This window comes from Marmota monax, unplaced genomic scaffold (genome assembly GCF_021218885.2).
Source record: "Marmota monax isolate L192 unplaced genomic scaffold, Marmota_monax_Labrador192_F-V1.1 WCK01_AAM20220418_F8-fsc00020, whole genome shotgun sequence".
Classification (NCBI taxonomy): domain Eukaryota; kingdom Metazoa; phylum Chordata; class Mammalia; order Rodentia; family Sciuridae; genus Marmota; species Marmota monax.
Window position 1 is genome coordinate 16,629,627 of NW_026692912.1, and position 19,808 is coordinate 16,649,434.

The window sequence follows — 19,808 nt, forward strand, 5'->3', positions numbered from 1 at the left end:
TATTTTTTTAAGCTCTCCAGAAGAACCTAATGTACAGCCAAGCATGAGAACTACACATCTAACTTAATCTTTTCATTTCTATCTATTGGCAGCCCAAACTTCTCTACTGCACTTCAAATTTCACATCCAATTGCCTCCCATGTATCTCCATCTGGAAGGCTGCAAGGACAACCCAAATGTCAAAGTCCAATCCTAAAGTCAACAATTTTTCTCTGATGAAATTTATTTTCTCCTGTGTTTCTGTTCTTCAATATTTTAGAACATGAAACACAATTTACAATTAGAAAAATGCATAAAATATATATGCACAATTTAATAGTCCTGGAAAAAAGTACCCTTGTAATCATCATTGAAGACAAGAAACATGATACTGCCAGCATCTCAGTCTCCTGTGTTTTTTATCTGTTAACCATACCAGGAAACCAGGGGACATCATCTTCCCTCTCCCTGATATCAAATAAATCCCAAATTCTGAACATTTTACTGACTAAATATCTACTCTCTTCATTTCTGCTGCTGCCATTTTCTTAATCCAAGCTCTCAAAAGATCTTCTGTCTGCCCCACTTGCCTCCAGTTCATTCAATGAAATGACATCATAAGGAAATGAATCTGATTGTCAGTAATCTTCCCTGGCTCTCCATATCTTGCAAGGTAAGGTTTTCCATGAACTAGCCTCATCTCCCTCTCTGGCCTCGACCAAAGCCTCTCCACTTCAAAACTTATCCTACAAAGGTACAAACCTGCTAATAGCTACCTAAAACACACTATGCCATTTCCTGTCTTTCTCTTGCTGCTCTTCTATCAGGCATATCCTTCCTTCCCACTAAATTCCCACTGCATTTGAATTTATCTTTCAAAACCCAACTAAGCCACCAATTTATCTAGGAAGTTATCCCTGACACCACCCCCACTCCAACCTAAATAGTGATTCATCCCCCTCCCTTCTATGCTATTTCTGTATACTGTTCTTTTCTATAGAGTTACTTATCACACAGTTAGAAGCAGTTTTCAGTTTTAGCCTGCACATGGCTCCAGAACTATCTCTGCTATTCCCCCTACCTTCAGCATCCACAAAAGCAGGCTTCCATCAGATTTTATATACTGAAAAACCCTGCCCTCAAAACAAATGAGCCAGGGCTGGGCCAATCAGATTTCACCTTCCAAGAACATGGACATGAAATAAGACAGAATACTGGTATGTCAATGTAGCTGAGAATGGTTAAATGTAAAAGAATGGCTGTGGGAGGCAGTCAAACATATGTACTAAAAAGAGAAACTAGATCTTCAAAGAGAAGAATGGAATGAAATGGATGACAGTGAAAAAAACAGACTTGTATGCCTTCCAGTTCTTGGTTCTAATCATATCCAAAAGGCCCTATGAATTCCTTGCCTTTGGTTCTATGAGATTTACCTTTATAATATAGCTGGCTCCTATTATTTGCAACTAAAAGATCCAAATAAAACAACTACTATACTGAACTTCCTTTCTTACAAGTCTCTCCTGTTCATCCCACTGGCACCGTGAAGGCAGACACTGTCTTATTCATCTATCTACAAGAGTAACACAGACCCTGAAAAATTTCAGGTGTTCAATTAATGACTGCCATTCATGGCACAGTTAGAAAACTATGTATTTTTACATGTGTAAATTTCAACCAAAAAAGCATAAACTAGTACTGAATTCTAGCTAATAATATAAATGTTGAAATGTTGGGAGTAACAGTAAGGATATCTGCAGCTTATTTTAAATTGCATTGAAAAAATAAGGTGGGGGAAAAAATTAAGATGGGCTGATAGATGCCGATATAGATGGATAGTGGGATGGACAAATGAGAGATAAAGCTAATAAAAGATAATGTTAACTGTACAACCTAACTTGCATTAATTGTAGAATAAATGAATGTTCACTGTACAGTTTTCACCTTTTTTCATAATAAAAATTTTTCATAATAAAAATGTAAAAAAAAATTTAGCAATACATCTGCACATGTTAAATGATTTCATCACCCATAACTTAAGATAAAAATTCAGAAGAGGGCTGAGGGTGTGGCTCAGTGGTAGAGCACTTGCCTAGCACGTGGTAAGGTACTGGGTTCAATCCTAGCACAACACAAAAATAAATAAATAAATAAATAAAAATTATTTTTTAAAAATTCATAAGAACCTGAATAAGCACAATAAGTGAATTTCTTTCATTGAGCAGTAAGCTTTCAAAGCATTTTGTCCATCTTTCCAGTTTTAAGGCTTCTTTTAAAATGACAACAGTGAGGCACAATTAAAACATAAAACTAAATACTTCTAATTTAGTGATTCCTTTAAAACTAATTTTAGAAAACATATGAGAATAATTCAAATCAGTTTTCTATTATCATAACTCTTCATCAAAACAAAAAAAAAAAAAAGAACAAGCCACTCCATACTGTTAGCCTCCCATATACGAGAGAGAGAGAGAGAGAGAGAGAGAGAGAGAATACGAATCACAGGCTGATGTGGTCAAAACGATTAATACAAGAACCTTATTAATCAAGAAAAAAACTAAAGCCCAGAAAAGTGTCTTGCCTAAGATTATCAAACAACATATTAGCAGGTCTGACTCAAACTCAAACTCAAACTGAACTCACAGTTAAAAGTTTAGTATTTTTTTTTTACCCTAGATTATAGTCTTAAACTTTTCCTTTCTCTCCTCCTACCCTTTGGAAGAATAATATTACATGAAATGCATCATGTTAGCATAAATATTTGTTTGTTTGTTCAATTGGCTTTTTTTAAAATAGGCATTCAGGTTATGAATATAGGAATCACATTATGACCAGGATTCAAATGACATACCTTAAAATTTGATGTAACTCAACTTCATTAAGATGACCTATAAGTGTTATCTCATCATTTAAAGCAAATAAAGAGAAACGAAAAATTTTAAAAACATTGCCACCAGGCATGGTGGTGCATGCCTGCAATCCCAGCAGCTTGGGAGACTGAGGCAGAAGGATCACAGGTTCAAAGCTTGCCTCAGCAACTGAGTGAGGCTATAAGCAATCTAGTGGGATTCTGTCTTAAAAATAAAAAGGACTAGGGATGGGCTCAGTGATTAAGTGGCCCTGGGTTTAATCCCTGTTACCAAAACAAACAAACAGATACATACTTCATACTTGCCTAAGGCCAAATTTTACATTTAACTTTTTTAAAAAATAACTCAGGGCTGGGGTTGTGGCTCAGTGGCAAAGTGCTCGCCTTGCACATGCAAGGCACTGGGTTCGATCCTCAGCACCACATAAAAATAAATGAAATAAAGGTATTGTGTCCAACTACAACTTAAAAAAAAAAAAAAGTAACTCAAAGCTACACAAGTTGAAAAAAAATTTTTTTTGCTCCATCTATTTTTTCAGGTTTTTTTTTTAATTTAATATGCATGTCAAAATAATGAACTAAAAAAGATCTGGATAAAGAGATTCTTGCAAAGTATTCAAAGAATACTAGCCTGAGTTGTATAAGGACTCCAATAAGGCTTCAGTGAATTTATAATATAGCCACTGTATTTCTTTTGCAATCCTATGAGACAACTGAAAATCTAAGCAAAAACTGGATAAGGTACAACTTTAGCATAATACACTAGTTATAGGTCATTACCCAGGTGCCAAAATAATATATTTGTTTGTCTGATCTCTTAGAGTTCATAGCAAAACTAAAGCTGTAGAGAATGTCTAAAGGATGGTTTATCTATATAGAAAATAAACTGAAATCATGTAATTTCCATTAAAATTCAGCTATCCTAAAGTCACCTCTTCTGAAATAATTTAATAAAAACAGAGTTAGCAAGACAGAATTCCAACAAAAATAAGAAAATCAGAATGAGTTTTCTGTCTTTGTTACATGAAAATGGGAATGTGCACAAGGCTGGGGTTATAGCTCAACGGCAGAGCACTTGCCTCTCACATGTGAGACACTGGGTTCGATCCTCATAAAAATAAATTAAGAAAAGATATTGTGTCCATATTTTTAAAAAACATTTTTAAAAAATGGGAATGTGCGGGTGTCTCCATCTTACTTTTTGATTAATAATCCATCTGGTACAAATACTTAACATTCTGCCACAGTCCACAGCATTCAATCCCTAAATCAGATTGCAATAAACTCTACAGCTAAAAATGCCCTACCAAGAACATTTCAATACTGATGAAAATATACAAAATGCTAAAGAATGGCACCTTGCCTCTTAGTGTCAACAAGGAGAATAAACTCCTCCAGCTGCTCATAAGCAAAATATGTTCTCAGCTTGTTGGGCAGCATATACTAAAGTAATTTTTACCACACAGCACTGCAAAATAATCTGTGGAAGTACACAGATAAGTACTGTATTTCATAATACATTTTTTGTACTAAAAGAAAACATAACTGTCCCAATATTTTATTTCTATTTTTATGTCCTATTTCTATTGTTATCCCCTTTGCTTTTTCTACATGTCATTTTATCTCCTGAAAACAAGAATATAAATCTTCTTTTTTTTTAATATTTATTGTTAGTTGTAGGTGGACACAATACCTTTATTTTATTTTTATGTGCCTCACGCTAGGTGAATACTCTACCCCTTGAGCTAAATAGTTTCCTACAACACTTAATCTCCCAAGCCTTAGTTCTCTTACTTACATTAGGAAAACCAACACCTGCTTTATCTACTTACTTACCTCACAGGTCTGACACAAGAATATAAATTGAATGTGTGCAATAATATGTTACAATGTGTAGCAGTGGGCTGTTCGGGAATTCTTGCTGAAATCCACAGTATTATAGCTACAGCAGAGACTGCTGACTCTCCACCAAAATCCACCCTCAATTTCTTCCCAAGATAAGTTTAGGATGAGGTGCCCACCTTCATATTCTAAGCTGAAAATGTACTCCCAAGAATATTTCAAAGCTGATGAGATACTCAAAATACTACAGAATGTTACCTTTCCTCCTAAATTCAACAGGGATAAAGAACGTTACAATTACCAATTCCTTTACAGCTACTTAAGGTAATGAATTAGGAGCTTAGCATGGAAGTGAGCACAAATTATATAGGTACAACTTTCACCTCACAAGCTTAAGAGAAAATTTCTTGTCCTATACTTCCAGTGAGTACCTTAGAAGGAATGCATTGAAGACAGTAGATAGTAAATGCCTATATAAAAGAGAGCCACAAGTTGACGTGATAACAACCATCCAGACTAGTAAACACTGAATTTGGAGGTTTTAGCCATTGCATTTCAGGATTCTAATTCAGCAGCTAGGGTTATTTAACAAATACAATAGCCAACTCTTTACATACATAGAAGAATACTACTTCTACAAAATCTTAACAGAATATTATGATTTAGACATGAAGTGTCTGCCAAAAGCTCATGTGTAAGAAAATGTAAGAAAGCTTAGAGGTGAAATGATTGGGCTATGAGAGCATCAACATAATCATGCATTAATCCTCTGACAGGGATTAACTGAGCAGTGACTATGGGCAGGTAGGGTGTGGCTGGAGGAGGTGGGTACATGGGAGCCTGCCCTTGGGGTTTATATTTGTTCCTGGAAAGAGGAGCTCTCTCTGCTTCCTGGTGCCAAGTCTCAAGCAGCTTTCCTCCACCTCATGCTTCTGCCTTACCTTGGGCCTGAGGAATGAAACTGGTCATCTACGGACTGAGACCTCTGAAACCATGAACTCCCAAATAATATTTTCCTTCTCTAATTGTTCTTGTCAGGTCTTCTGGTCACAGCAACGAAAAGCTGACTAAAACACAGGATAAGGTTCTAATGACCTCATGCAGAATAATACATTAAAGATAAAATAAAACTCCCACTATGAGTTTCCCAGAAAGGCCTTATCTGAGGAGACCATAAAGCATATTGGATAAGAGAATAGGTAGAGTATGTCCTGAAGCCAGACAACATGGGTTCAAATCCCTGTTTCACCACTTGCTAACCATGTAACCTTAGAATAGGAACTTAAACCTCTCTGTCTCATCTTTAAAGGGGAAATAAAAACAGTACTCACCTCACTGAGCTGTTGAGATGTTTAAATGAAAAAAGAAAGGCTAGAGTTAAGGCTGCTTACAAGACTGCATGGCACACAGCACTCACCACAATACTGCACAGTTTCATGGGGCTGATCATGTATCAATAAGACACCAGAATGTTATCAAAAATTCTCTTTGACCTACTTGGTGGTACAAAGTGTTCTAGTAGACATGCAATTAAATCCCTATAAAGACAAACTAAGAGACAATAAATGAAGAAGACAGCTATATAAATGAAGCATGACCTAGGTAGGGTCTGGCTACTTACAAAACCATCATAGTGACCAAAAAAGAACAATGCGTTGTACTAGGACAACCCAGTTTCAGCACAGGCTATACAGGACTCTACTAGAACTGTTTTTCAAAACAAAATGTCATCCTAGAATCAATCCCACATATGCACATGAATTCAATAGCTGAGGTCCAAATAATCTAAAAATGTGAACAGAGACTACTCAAAGAAATTTCAGAAATTTACCCTGCCTTTCTAACAATAAATCTTACAGTACGAAAGAGAACTTTTTAAATTTATACGCATACAAAAAAAATAGATATTAAAACTAAGTCTAGTACAAAAACTTTTGTAATAGACTTAGTTTTAATATCTATTTTTTTTAAAAGGTACCCCCAAAATAAATTCTACATTACAATGCCATCTGGAAAGCGGACACAAGTTCATTAAACTGTACAGGCAGAAAGGTAAATTTATTTATAACACTACAAAAAGTTTACAAGTGAGAATGTTTTTAAGTATTACAATAGCTTTCTACAGCAGTGGCAGTCACATTTATACTTCTGCCTCTAAAAATAAACAGTACATAAAACAAATGCTTTCTTAATATGGAATGCCCATGCTTATTTTTCCTGGGTTACATTTAGTCTCACTGACACAATGAAGCCTGTACCAACTAAAAAGTACTTAGATTTAATTTGTTCATACCATAAATTTAGGCACCAGAGCACAGACTGTCTTACATTTTTCCCCAATTTCTTATGACTTTTCGCCAAAATCACAAACTCCTGAAAGACAAGGATTATCATCTTTTTGCTATGCTATTCTTTTCAACAGCCAGGTGGTAATGTTACCATCTAAAATTTATCAAATGCCTAGCAATGAACTAGGAGCAATCCATAAAAACTTTTTAATAAAAGTTTTAATATATTTGATAAATACAAAATATGTATTTATAAAATGTTCATACAATTAAATATCTTTAAACCTGACCTGAAGTAAGAATTAGTACAACACTATTACTGTTGAAACTACTCATAGTCCCATTTTCATAATAGCCCTTTGTCCACATAGGTTTGTCCACAGAGAAAAATGGGCTCAAAGAGGTCAAAGGAGTCATCCAAGGTTACAAAGCTCTTAAATGAAAGTCCTCATTAAATCAGGTCTTCTAACCAAAGAGCCAATTTTCTTCCCATAATTTACACAATTCTATTGCCTGAATTAGCTTTTCTCCTCTACTTAAGTCCTACTTATTCTTCAGGCCCCAACTCCTCCAAGAAATCCTATGCAACTACCAGTTATATTTTATTATTCTTTTTTTACTTTTTCATCCAAGTTCAATGAAAGCAAAGCATGTTTTTGTTTGTTTTAACCTCTGAGCCATATCCCCAGCCCTTTTTTATATTTAGAGACAGTGTCTCACGGAGTTGTTTAGGGCCTCACTAAATTGCTCAGGCTGGCTTTGAACTCAAGATCTTCCTGCCTCAGCCTCCCAAGCTACTGGGATTACAGGCATGCGCCACCATGCCCAGCACAAGGCATATATTTTATACTCATTTTTGTCATCTCCCTCAAATTCAGCACTATGCTAGACCCAGAGTAATCACTTAATATATATACTATGTTTTCTTGATGAAACCATACATTGTCTTATATAAAAATTCTTAGCATTCTGCCCACCACACCAAAATATACAAATCCTGCATTTCCTGTAATGTTTTCAAGTCTATAAATTCCATAGGGCAAATGAAAAAGAGATCATGCCCACAAAGGAAGTGATTCTACTAGCATTCACTGAAAGCAAACATCATTACCTATTTTTCTAACAGACAATAGTTTCTAAATGTGTCTTCTTATCTGTTCCTCCAACTTCACACCATACCATCATCAGTGGATATCACAAAACTTTCTTATATTTCAATGAAGGCATTTAAACATTCATTTTTCTATATCTTTATCTTCTATAACTTTAGCCACAACATAATAACATCACCAATGAATAAACGTTTTAGGCTCTACTGCCTCTACCTCCATCTCTTCCAGATGTCAGAATGTGCCAGTGCTCCAAGACTCTGTTCCAGGCCCCTTTTCTTTCATCACATTTTCTTTTCAGTGATGTCTCCCAGTTTCACAACTCTATGTCTATATACAGATCACCAAATTCCATCTCCAATCCTGGCCTCTCCCTGGACTCCAGACTTGCATACCCAATTGATGACTGATATCACCGAAACATAAACATAAAGCAATCAAAATAGGACTGTAGATTTTTTCCCCTCCAAAACTTGTTCCTTTCCCTAAGTCTTTCCTAATCTCATTGAACACCAATAATCACCAAATCTACGCATTATCCCCAATTACTCTTTCTTTCAGTTCCGATAGATACCATCAACATAACCTGTTGACTCTATCTCCAAAATCTATCAAGTTCTTTCCTAGGATCACCCCTAGTCTGAAACAGCCTCATAACTCATCCTCCTGCTTTTGTTTTGCCCCTTCCTATAATCCCTTCTCAATACAAAATTCAAGTCACCTTCTGACAACATAAAACTATTTCACCACCTTCCTGTGGTTTCTCATACTCCTCAGAATAAAAACCATTCTCCTTACCCTGGCTTACAAATTCCCAGTTGATCTGGCCTCTGCCTACTTCACCAACCTCATTTGTACTACTCTTCCTCTCACTCATTACACTCCTGACACTCTGTCCTCCTTTTTTGTTCCTCCACTGCATTTAGCTATTCCCTCTGCCTAGAATAATCTTCTCCCTTTTCTTCCCAAGGCAATCAAGTAGCCACCCCATTTACTCTTCTATTTTAATATCCTATTTCAATTGTCTGCATGCCTTTCTTGATGTATTTTGTGATCACTTGTTTACCATCTTCCCACTGGAATATAGTAAGATCAATCAAAGTTGGGAGAGTGTCTGGCCAAAACAGACATGGAATGAATTTATGGAATGAATGAAAAATACCTTCAATTTCCATTGATCTATTAATGGTAATTTTTAACACAAAAAGGGAAGTAAGGACTTTAAAAGGTTAATATTTTGCTAATTACAAATAATCTTTAAAGCAATTAGAAGACTGTCTCTATAGAACTGCTTCTCTCTAATCTCATTCCAAACTCTCATAATAGTAAAGGCACTCCACTGAAAAGATATACATTTTCCCCAAATTGATCTATGAATTTAATAAAATTCCTATTGCAGATTATAGACATAGCCAAACTTAAATTTACTTACTCTAGGACACCTTTTAAAAATTTTTTTGAAAAATAATAATAAAAATGGGAGGAATCACTCTACCTAATTTAATGTCTACTACAATCAAGATTATATGGGATTGAAGAAGGATAGACATGGCCTGGAGTTGTGACTCAGTGATAGAGCACTTGCCATGTGTGAGGCACTGGGTTCGATTCCCAGCACCACATAAAAATATATAAATAAAATAAAGATATATCAACAACTATAATACATGTATACAAAAAATTTTTTTTAAAAAGAATAGACCCAAAGATCAATGGAACACAGAGAACCCAAAAATAGGTCCAAAAAAACAAAAAAAAATCTGTCCAAGTAGTTTTCCCACATAAGGACAAAAGCAATTCAGGGGGGAGAAATGACAATCTTTTCAACAAATGAGAATGGAGAACTGGACATCCAAAAAACAAAACCAAACAAAATGTGATGCATATACCAACCATGCTTTCTATAAAATCTAATTCAAAATGAATCACACACTCTAACGTAAAACTATACAATTTCTAGGAAAAAAATGTTTTTAGGGAAAAAAACAATCTGGGATATTGGGCAAACTGAGTTTTAATAACAAAAGCAAGATTTTAAAATAGAAAACCTGATAAATCGAACCTTATCAAACTTAACTTTTGTTCTACAAAAGACCCAGTGCAGAAGATGAAAAGGGATTGCAAAGGTAGCTTGGGGTAGAGTGCTTATCTAGCATGCACAAGGCCCTGAGTTCAATCCTTAGCACCACCAATAAAGGAAAAAAAAAAAATCCATTATTAAGGAAATAAGAAATATATGCAAGCCTGGGAGAAAATAACTGCAAGTCACCTGTTTGATAAATAATTTCTAAATAGAATATATAAAGAACCCTCAAAATGCAACAGTAAAAGAAACAAGCAATCAAATCAGAAAATGGGCAAAAGACATGAAAACAAACCTTTCACTGAAAGGACATACAAATGGTAAATAAGCACACAAAAATATTTTCAATATCATTCATCAGAGATATGAAAATTAAACCACAGTGTAATATTACTACAATCTATATGAATAGCTAAAATAAAAAATTAATTCATTGCTGGTGGGAATGCCAAATGGTAGTCACTGTGGAGAAGTTTGGCTGGTTATTACAAGCTAAGCATAGTCTCATCACGTAATATAGGAACTGCACTCCTAGGAATTTTCTCAGATCAGTTGAAAACTTAGGTCAACACAAAAGGCCACAGACAAATGTTTAGATAAAGTCACTTTACTCATAATTTCTAAAACTAGAAACCAAGATATCTTTCAACCAATGAATGGATAAATTGCACATGGTACAGCCACAGTTGAATATTGTGGTACATCCATTATGGGATATTATTCAACAAAAAGAGTTTCAAGCCACATAAAGACCCAGAGAAACCTAAAATATACATTGATTAGTGAAAGAAACCAGTCTAAAAGAGCTCTATATACTCTATGACTTCAATTATACGACATTCTGGAAAAGGCAAAACTAGAGAGACAGTAAACAGTAAAAAGATCAGTTGTTGAGCTAGGGGAATTGCTCATTGGTAGAGTGCCTGCCTAGAAAGCATGAGGTCCTGGGTTCATTCCTAGCACCATAAAAAAAGGTGGGAGAGGGATGAACAACAGCTAGAGCACAGGGGGACTTCCAGGCTATAATGGTGGATACAAGACATTGTTCATTTGTCATCAAAAACCTGTAGTAGGGCTGGGGATGTGGCTCAAGCGGTGGTGCGCTCGCCTGGCATGCGTGCGGCCCGGGTTCAATCCTCAGCACCACATACAAACAAAGATGTTATGTCCGCCGAAATCTAAAAAATAAATATTAAAATTCGCTCTCTCTTTAAAAAAAAGAAAACAACCCTGTAGTATTGGGGCTGGAGTGGTGACTCAGTGGTAGAGCACTTGCCTAGCATGTGTGAGACACTGGGTTAGATTCTCAGCACTGCATATAAATAAATAAAATAAAGGTCCATTGACAACTAAAAAATATTTTAAAAAAAAAGAAAAAGAAAAAGAAAAAAACCGTAGAACTGTTCAACAGAAAAAGTGAACCCATATAAACTATGGACTTCAATTAGTAACAATGCCTCAATACTGGTTCATCACATGTAACAAATTTACCATAATAATGCAAGATGTAACTCATGAGGGAGAAAGGTATATATGAAAACACTCCTCGATTTCTGTAATCCTAAACTGTTTTTAAAAATAAAGTCTATTAATTTTTCTTTAAAAATAGTGATAATGGCAAATGTTGGTGAATATGTGGAGAAATGGATTGTTCATACATTGCTGGTGAAAATACAAACTGGTACCACCACTCTGAAAAAGTACAGCAGTATCTTACAAAACTAAAAACACACTGACCATACAACTCAGGATTTATTCCAAAGAAATGGAAACTTATGATAATACAAAAGCCTGTCCACAAATGTTTATAGTACCTTTATTATTAATAGCCAAAATGAAAGCAATCTAAATGTCCTTTAACAGATGAATAATTAAATCAACTGTATGATACACACCTACCTACCATGGAATACTACTTAGCTATAAAAGGGAACAAACTACATAAAAAAACTTGATGGATGGATCTCAAGGGAATTTGCTGAGGAGGGGAAAAAAGCTAATCTTAATTACTTACATACTGAATGATTCCATTTATAAAACATTCTTGAAATGACAAAATTAAAGAGATGGACTACTTACAAAAGCATGTGAATCTACAATTATCTCAAAATTTAAAGTTTATAAACTCCAACGGTAAACATATATTCTCCAAAATTTCCCCCTTAGGTTGGTTAACAAATTTCCCAGAAAAGCAAATGCATATTGGAATTACCTTTAAAAATCCAGATGTTTAAGCAGAATATTAAATCAGAATCCCTCAAGGTAAAATCTAAGCATTTGTGTATTTCTCTAAACTCTCAAGTAATCCCAATGTTCAATCAAGAATGAGAACCGCACCGTGTTGTGGTATTACACACCTGTAATCCCAGCAGCTCAGGAGGCAGGAGGATCCCGAGTTCAAAGCCAGCCTCAGCAAAAGAAAGGCACTAAGCAACTCAGTGAGACCCTGTCTCTAAATAAAATATAAAATAGGGCTGGGAATGTGGCTTAGTGGTTGAGTGCCCCTAACTTTATCTCCAGTTACCCCACCCCACCACACACACACACACACACACAAAAAAAAAAAGAATGAGCACCAGCATCCACCAGAGCTAGAAAGTATTATAAAAAATAAAACCCCGAGCCAGATCCAGTGGTGCTCACCTGTTCCAAACTACTTGGGAAGATAAGGAAGGAGAATGGCTTAGGATCATGAGTTCCTGGTCAGCCTGGGTAATATAGCAATGACCCGGTTAGGAGGAAGAAGAGGAGGAAGTAGCAGGAGCAAAGTGTAATTATTAGCATGCCAATATTATTAAGAGTTAAGTATCTAGCTATTAACAATTTGCTAAAATCTTAGCAACAAAAATCATTTCACCGATAAACAGAAGTTTTAGCCCAAACCTCATCCACCTTCCATGAACAAAAGAAGACAAGCCCACAAAACAATAATTCATTAGGTATATTTTTAAATAATGTTCCTACATGGCAACACAGTCTTGAGTCAGGAGCTGAATGATAGGTTCATTTTATCTATGAAACTTCTATAAATACAAATATGTAACTATTAATCTGGCTTTCCAAAATATTTAAAGCAAAGAGGCTACCGCAGCCCATGTCAGATAAACCTTAAATCAAAAGGAAGGATTTAAAATAATCTCATGACTCTCGCAAATTTAACTACCTACACACAAATCCTGAGAACAAAGTACAGAATATTAAGCATTTCAAATAAAATAAGTATCCTTTTCCACCTGCATGCAGAAAAGCAACAGTAGCAGTATCAGAACCTAATGTCTGTATGAACCTAAATGTCATACAAAAACACCCAAACAAACCCACATACCACATAATTCTATACACCTAGGCAGCAGTCAGTAAGTAATGGAATAGCATGGCTACTGCAAGGATTTTGGCAGACTAATGTAGAGAAACTCACATTCACTTATTTTGGTTTTTAGGTTTGTTTTGTAGTTGTGAGTAGTGGGTTCTCAGTATACTGCACAAATCATTAACTTAAAAGGGATTCTCCACCCAGGAAAATTAAGTAAAACAAGAACACTATAACATAACAAAATGTGACACTATATGTTGCTTAAAACATTAAAGTGTTAAGGTCACTTAAATATGTGTAATCTTTTTACAAGTTCAGAAGAACCACAAATTATGGAGCTACAAACCACCAGTATTCAAAGGAAAATTGTAGCTTATAAAATATTGGCTGACTGCCAGTACAAATGTATTTTTTTTCCTCAAATAAGCTTTGTAAGCCACAATACTCCTTCAAAAGTGACTATAACCTTATTATCCAATCAAACAGTAATGTTATTAGATGGTAAAGGTAAGTCAATTCTTGGCCAAAACAACCTACAAAAGCCTACAAACTGTTCTTCACCAATACAGTTAAGACTGAACAGAAGATTTAGAAATTTTTAATTCATTACTATTTTCCCATAATTTCATTAAGTAATTAAGTGCCTTAATTATTTTTTTTAATTGGCTTTGGGGATGCATTAGTAGAGGCCTCAGCTGTTTGAAAATGTGCCTTCTGGACCCCCAAAACCACAATAGGTGCTGCATTACACAAGTCACCAGGGCTCTCAGCACCTCAACATGCTGCCAGCCCCACATTCCCATTTGGTCTCAATACTGTGATGGTGGGTCTGGGAGAGCTGAATCAAAGCCCTGCCTAAGGCCCACTCCCACTTGAGGAAAGGAATGGTTTTTCTTTTTTTTTTAACTTTTTTTTAATATTTATTTATGTATTTATTTTTAGGTGTAGATGGACACAACACAATGCCTTTATTTTTATGTGGTGTTGAGGATCAAGGGTTCTACCACTGAGCCACAATCCCAGCCCAGGAATGGTTTCTTTAAGTAACATATTTCTCAATGTGAAGAAATGCCCTGGGCTGAGGGTGGGGCTCAAAACTTGTCCTAGCATGCAGGAGGCCCTGGGGTTCCATTCCCAGCAGAACACCCACCCACCAGCCAAAAAAAAAAAAAGCCCTTATTTTCTAAGAGAATAAAGGTGATTTAAAAAAAAAAAAAAAAAATGGCTTTGGAATCCAAACACCAATCAATACATTTTTTTTTAAAGCACAGAAGAGCCACCATTCAACACCTCCCAAAAAAAAGCTATCCATAGAAAAACAGCTAAAAAAAGTTCACTACAATCCGAAAATATTTCAACTTACTGCCACAATGGAAAGGTAAAGGATGAAACTCTGGAGACAGAGATATGGGTTCAAAGCCAGCTATACATCTTACTTTTAAGGACCTATTAAGAGCAATTAACCATCCCAGCCCTCAGTTTTCTCACTTATTAAATGGAAACACCACTGCCCACCTAACAGTGAAACTGTTTTAAGAACCTAAAGACGAAATGCATGTAAAATGCATAGTACAGTCAGTGCCTGAACATAGTAATACAATCTCCATAGAGTCCAGAATAGATGGATACTACCTTCAACAAATGAAGAGATCAGAATATCCAAAATATTGAGAAGTCAAACATCTTATGATACTAGTACACTGAAGAAAACTCTTGAGCTGAAAAAGCCATATTAACAATAACAATAGCTGCCATATGTGCTTTCTGGTGCTAGGCACTTTATAAATTTTTTAAATATTTCTAACAATTCAGTAAGGAAACAAGTAGGCAAAGATGTACACAAGGTACTTCGTGAAACACTAAAATACTGTGGTTCTACAAAGTCTTAGATGAAGATGCCTAGCCTAGGGACTGGGGTTGTGGCTCAGTGGCAGAGCAGTTGCCTTGCACATGTGAAGTACTGGTCGATCCTCAGCACCACATAATAAACAAATTTAAAAAAAAGAAGAAAATGCCTAGCCTAGTTATACTATATGAATTCTCCAATCTAACCTAAAAAGCACTGCACTTTCCCATAAAACCGCCTCATCTCTCCTTGTATGTCACATTTGTGACAGACAACACAACATTAGTCATCTTTTCATAAGATTATGTATCTTGCCCCTCCAGCTAGACCATAAATTCAAGAGAAGAAATTCTTTCTCAGACTTCATGTCTTTTAACAGTACCTAATACAATGCCTTATCTTTAAAGAACATTCAAATATGTAATAAAAATTTACCACATTTCAAAATTAGGCTGCTCTTTATTTCAAGGAATAAGATGGTTTCTAAGATTAAGGCTTGTATAACAATCTACTCCATAGTAATTTCCAGACTATGTATTTATTAAAGCTGTGTCTGCAAACATGGTTACTCTATTTAGTTTATCAATAGATCCAACTTCATGGTTCTCCAAGTATGGCGTACCATTTGAGATCTTCAAAACACTTTCAGGGATCTGCTAGGCCAATACTAATTTTCATAACAGTATAAGGTTACTCTCACTCTCTCATAAGTATAGAGTTTTCCAGAGATTACATAATGTATGAAGACGATTTATAATGAAATGTGTCAGATTTGGAAGATCAACATAATTCAGTGAACCAACATTTTCCAAATGGCCAATTTCTTTTTCATATCCTCAACCAGAACATACTACTACAGACTAAATGCAGAAGCAGCCATTAGAACCCAACTGTCTTCTGTTAGACACTAATGAAATTTGCAGAATTGTAAAGCAACACTACTTTTCTCACTAATTTTTTTTCACCTTGGATATACTTTTAATTAGGAATACAGCACTTGTTATGAAGCCCTGAATTCAACTCCTAGCATTCCAAAACAAAATCAAAAACAAAAGGTTTGAAAAATGCTGGCTCAACTAAATGTAGGCTCATTTTAGTGTTCTGTGTACTAGGCTCCCTGACCATTTAACTTGGAGCAATAGTCACTAGGCTCTTTTTATTTTTTTATTTATCTATTTATTTTTACAAAGCTGTTTGTTTATTTTAGTTGTAGGTGGACACAATACATTTATTTTATTTATTTATTTTTACGTGGTGCTGAGGATCAAACCTAGTACCTCACATGTGCTAGGCAAGTGCTCTACCATTGAGCTACAATCCCAGCCCATCACTAGGCTTTTGACGAATAATTTATACTCGTTCTGCTGTGAGCAGTATTCTCCTCCAATGAACAAAAGCTTAAGATTATTCAGAGAAAGGCTTTGGCAAAAAAACATCAACCATTCTCATTGATTCCCATTTCATAAACAATAATCACTTAGCCATATGACCTGTTTTAAGTAATCAAGAAAAACAGTACAGCAGAACAGACAGCATTTATTGAGCTCAGAGCAAATGCCAAGCACTGTGCTATAGTTACATTACCTCATAATCCTCACAACCCTGCAAACAACGTAACACAGAACAGAAAAGTGACTCAGATTTACTTGTCAAAGGTCACACAGTTAATAAATGGTGGAATTAGAACCAAATCAGGCTGATGTGACTCCAAAGTCCAGTGCTCTTTCCACTCAACCAGGTTACCTTCATATCACTGGAACGAAAATCAGACTTATAAGTGACTCCATTTCCTTGAGCAAGCCACAACTTCTCTCAGCCAGCTTTCTCATCTACAAGATAAGAGGGTTAGTCTAACTGATCTCCAAAGTCCCTTCCAAGGCTAATAATCTTAGATTCTGATTCATCATAACTTCAACCCTACAGTTACACAGAGTAAAAGGTTTTTTGTATGTTTCTCTGAACTGAACTGAGAGAATTGATACAAACAATAGGCAAGTAATGAATACAATTAATATTCTAGAATATAGCTTTTCATGCTTTAATATTAACAATCATTATAAAATATACTATAAGCACTGAGTAGGAACCATGTACTTCTTTCATTCCAAACAACCAAAGCTTCCTTTTCTGACATAACCTCGGGCATTCTGCCAAGTGAAATCTTTAAGTCTGGAAAGCACCTGTTGGCATGCTGCACAGGAACATCTAACTGAAGGACTGCTCTCAGGGAGCAAATGCTTCATCATAAACTTGTATAGCACCATCTATTCTTTAACGTAAATTTACATTTATCAATGGAGACATATGCCAAGCATTTCTGAGAAAAGGAGAACAAGCTGCAGGAAATAGTGAAAATTAACATACAGCACTTCAAAAAATACACACACACACACACACACACACACATAAACACACACACTCCAAGAAGAAATGTACTAATTGCAGGAGAGCAAGCAGATGAAGTTTTATTGATTTGTATTACTATAGCCTAGAATATTGTCTAGGCTACCAAAAATTTAGGCTTCTGCCTAAAACAACTACAATTTGAACACAGTTTACTACATGCCACATACTGGGCTGAGCCCTTTAGAAACATGACATTTAATTCTACTGTGCAGAGTTGTAAGGCATGATATTCATTTTAAAAGGTGAAAGAAAGTGACACATCTATTGAGTGTCAGTGAAAAAATTGGAAACAATTCTGAACAACTCCAAAGCCTAGATTCTTTATATTTCTTCTGGTTCCAGAGAGAACAAGAAGTTCTACACCAATCAGAAAAGTGTTATATTTGGGTCAAGTTATAAGGGCATTTTAAATGTTTTGGATAAAAGATTTTAAAAACTCAAAGTCCATTTATGGAGATACCTATTTAGACATTAGCAAAAGTTATGAGGTCACTATCAAAAATCTATACTTCTTTGGATAGCTAGCAATACACTTAAATACAGGACATTTGTAGATGGTCACTGTTGCTGTGGCTTATATTCTTGTTATACTTACAAAACCTTTTAAAAAAACCTTTTGTCCAAAGTAGCTACCACCCTTTTACCTAAAATCCAGCATCTTACACCAGTGTCTATTCCTAAACAGAAGAAAAGTTACAGCATTCAGGCAAAAACGCAAGAGAAAACTAACAAGGTTTATACTACTTGGTGACTTACCAGAAGTTTTTTTAAGAGGAATGGCTGAAAACTGGTATACCAAATGTTCTTTCACTGGGTGCAGTGGCACATGCTTTTGCAATCCCCATGGCTCAGGAGGCTGAGGCAGGAGGACTGTGAGTTCAAGATCAGCCGCCTAAACAACTCAGTGAGACCCTGTCTCTAAATAAAATACAAAAAGGGGCTAGGAATATAGTTCAGTAGTAGGGTGCTGCTGGGTTCAATCCCCTGTCCTAACAAAAAAGAAAAAAAAAAGTGAGGCCTGGTGGTGCACACCTGTAATCCTAGCAACTAAAGAAAATGAGGCAGAAGAATCACAAGTCTGATACCAGCTTTAGCAACTGGGTGAGACTCTGCCTTGAAATAAAAATAAAAAAGGACTAGGGTATAACTCAGTGGTAGAATACCCCTGGAATCAATCCCCAGTACTATCAAAAACAAAAATAAGGGGCTAGAGTTATGGCTCAGCGGTAGAACACTCAACTAGCATGTGGGAGGCCCTGGGTTTAATCCTCAGCACCACATTAAAATAATAAAGGTATCGTGACCAACTACAAATAAAAAATATTTTAACAAAATAGAGAGAAATCAAGTTCCATACTAATATTTAACTACTCAGAAAATTAATTTTAGGAATTTAAAATCAAATTAATGATTCACTAAAAATAAACAGGAAGAAAAAAGAGGATTTCTAAGAACAAATCTCAGAAGCAATGTTGTAATTTTTCTATTTATAATAATGTCCACTAAAAAAGAGTTCCGAAAGCTATTTCTTATTTTGTTTTTCCCCAACTGCTACACAGATCACAAATGAACAGAAGTGGCTACTAATGCCACAAATACTAAAGTGGACTAGCAAACTCAAATCTTCTTCCCTTATATTTGCACTGTCCTAATAAGACTATACTGAGTCGCCTTTTGCCTGCTCACTCCTAGATTCAGTGAAAATAACACCCAACTTTTCAAGTCAAAACGACATGAATTTGAATCCTGAAACCACAATTTATCAGCTGGAATTACTGAATAAGCTTTAGTTTTCCATCTGAAATACAGTAACTATTCTGAAAGGCTAGTATGAAAATTAGAGATTAAAACAAAATACCATATCTGCTATCAGTATTATTAACTGTTATGGCCTTTTAATGTTGCAGTTGTTTCTAAGTATAATACATCCAATACTAAATAACAAAAGGAAGATTCTACTTTTTTTTTTTTCTTTTCTGGTGGTTGGGGGGTTTGTTTCTGGGGATTCAACCCAGGGGCACTCAACCACTGAGCCACATCTCCAGCCCTATTTTGTATTTTATTTAGAGACAG

At 35.5% G+C, this 19,808-nt stretch overlaps 1 protein-coding gene and 1 pseudogene across 12 annotated transcripts in view; both read right to left on the minus strand.

The window, feature by feature from the left end:
- Strbp (spermatid perinuclear RNA binding protein) overlaps nucleotides 1–19,808 on the minus strand; it is a 140,696-nt gene that overhangs the window by 106,163 nt on the left and 14,725 nt on the right. Inside the window, exon 1 of one of the 12 annotated variants that reach the window (XM_058581703.1) lies at nucleotides 18,492–19,101. The exons of 10 other annotated variants lie outside the window; for them this stretch is intronic. The gene's annotated coding sequence lies outside the window, so the exon portion shown is untranslated. Of the gene's footprint in view, nucleotides 1–12,527; nucleotides 12,625–18,491; nucleotides 19,102–19,808 lie in introns of those variants that run through there. One more of the 12 variants, XM_058581704.1, reaches the window with a different exon arrangement.
- Nucleotides 1–19,808, minus strand: part of LOC124097339 (adiponectin receptor protein 1-like) — a 57,775-nt pseudogene that overhangs the window by 24,081 nt on the left and 13,886 nt on the right.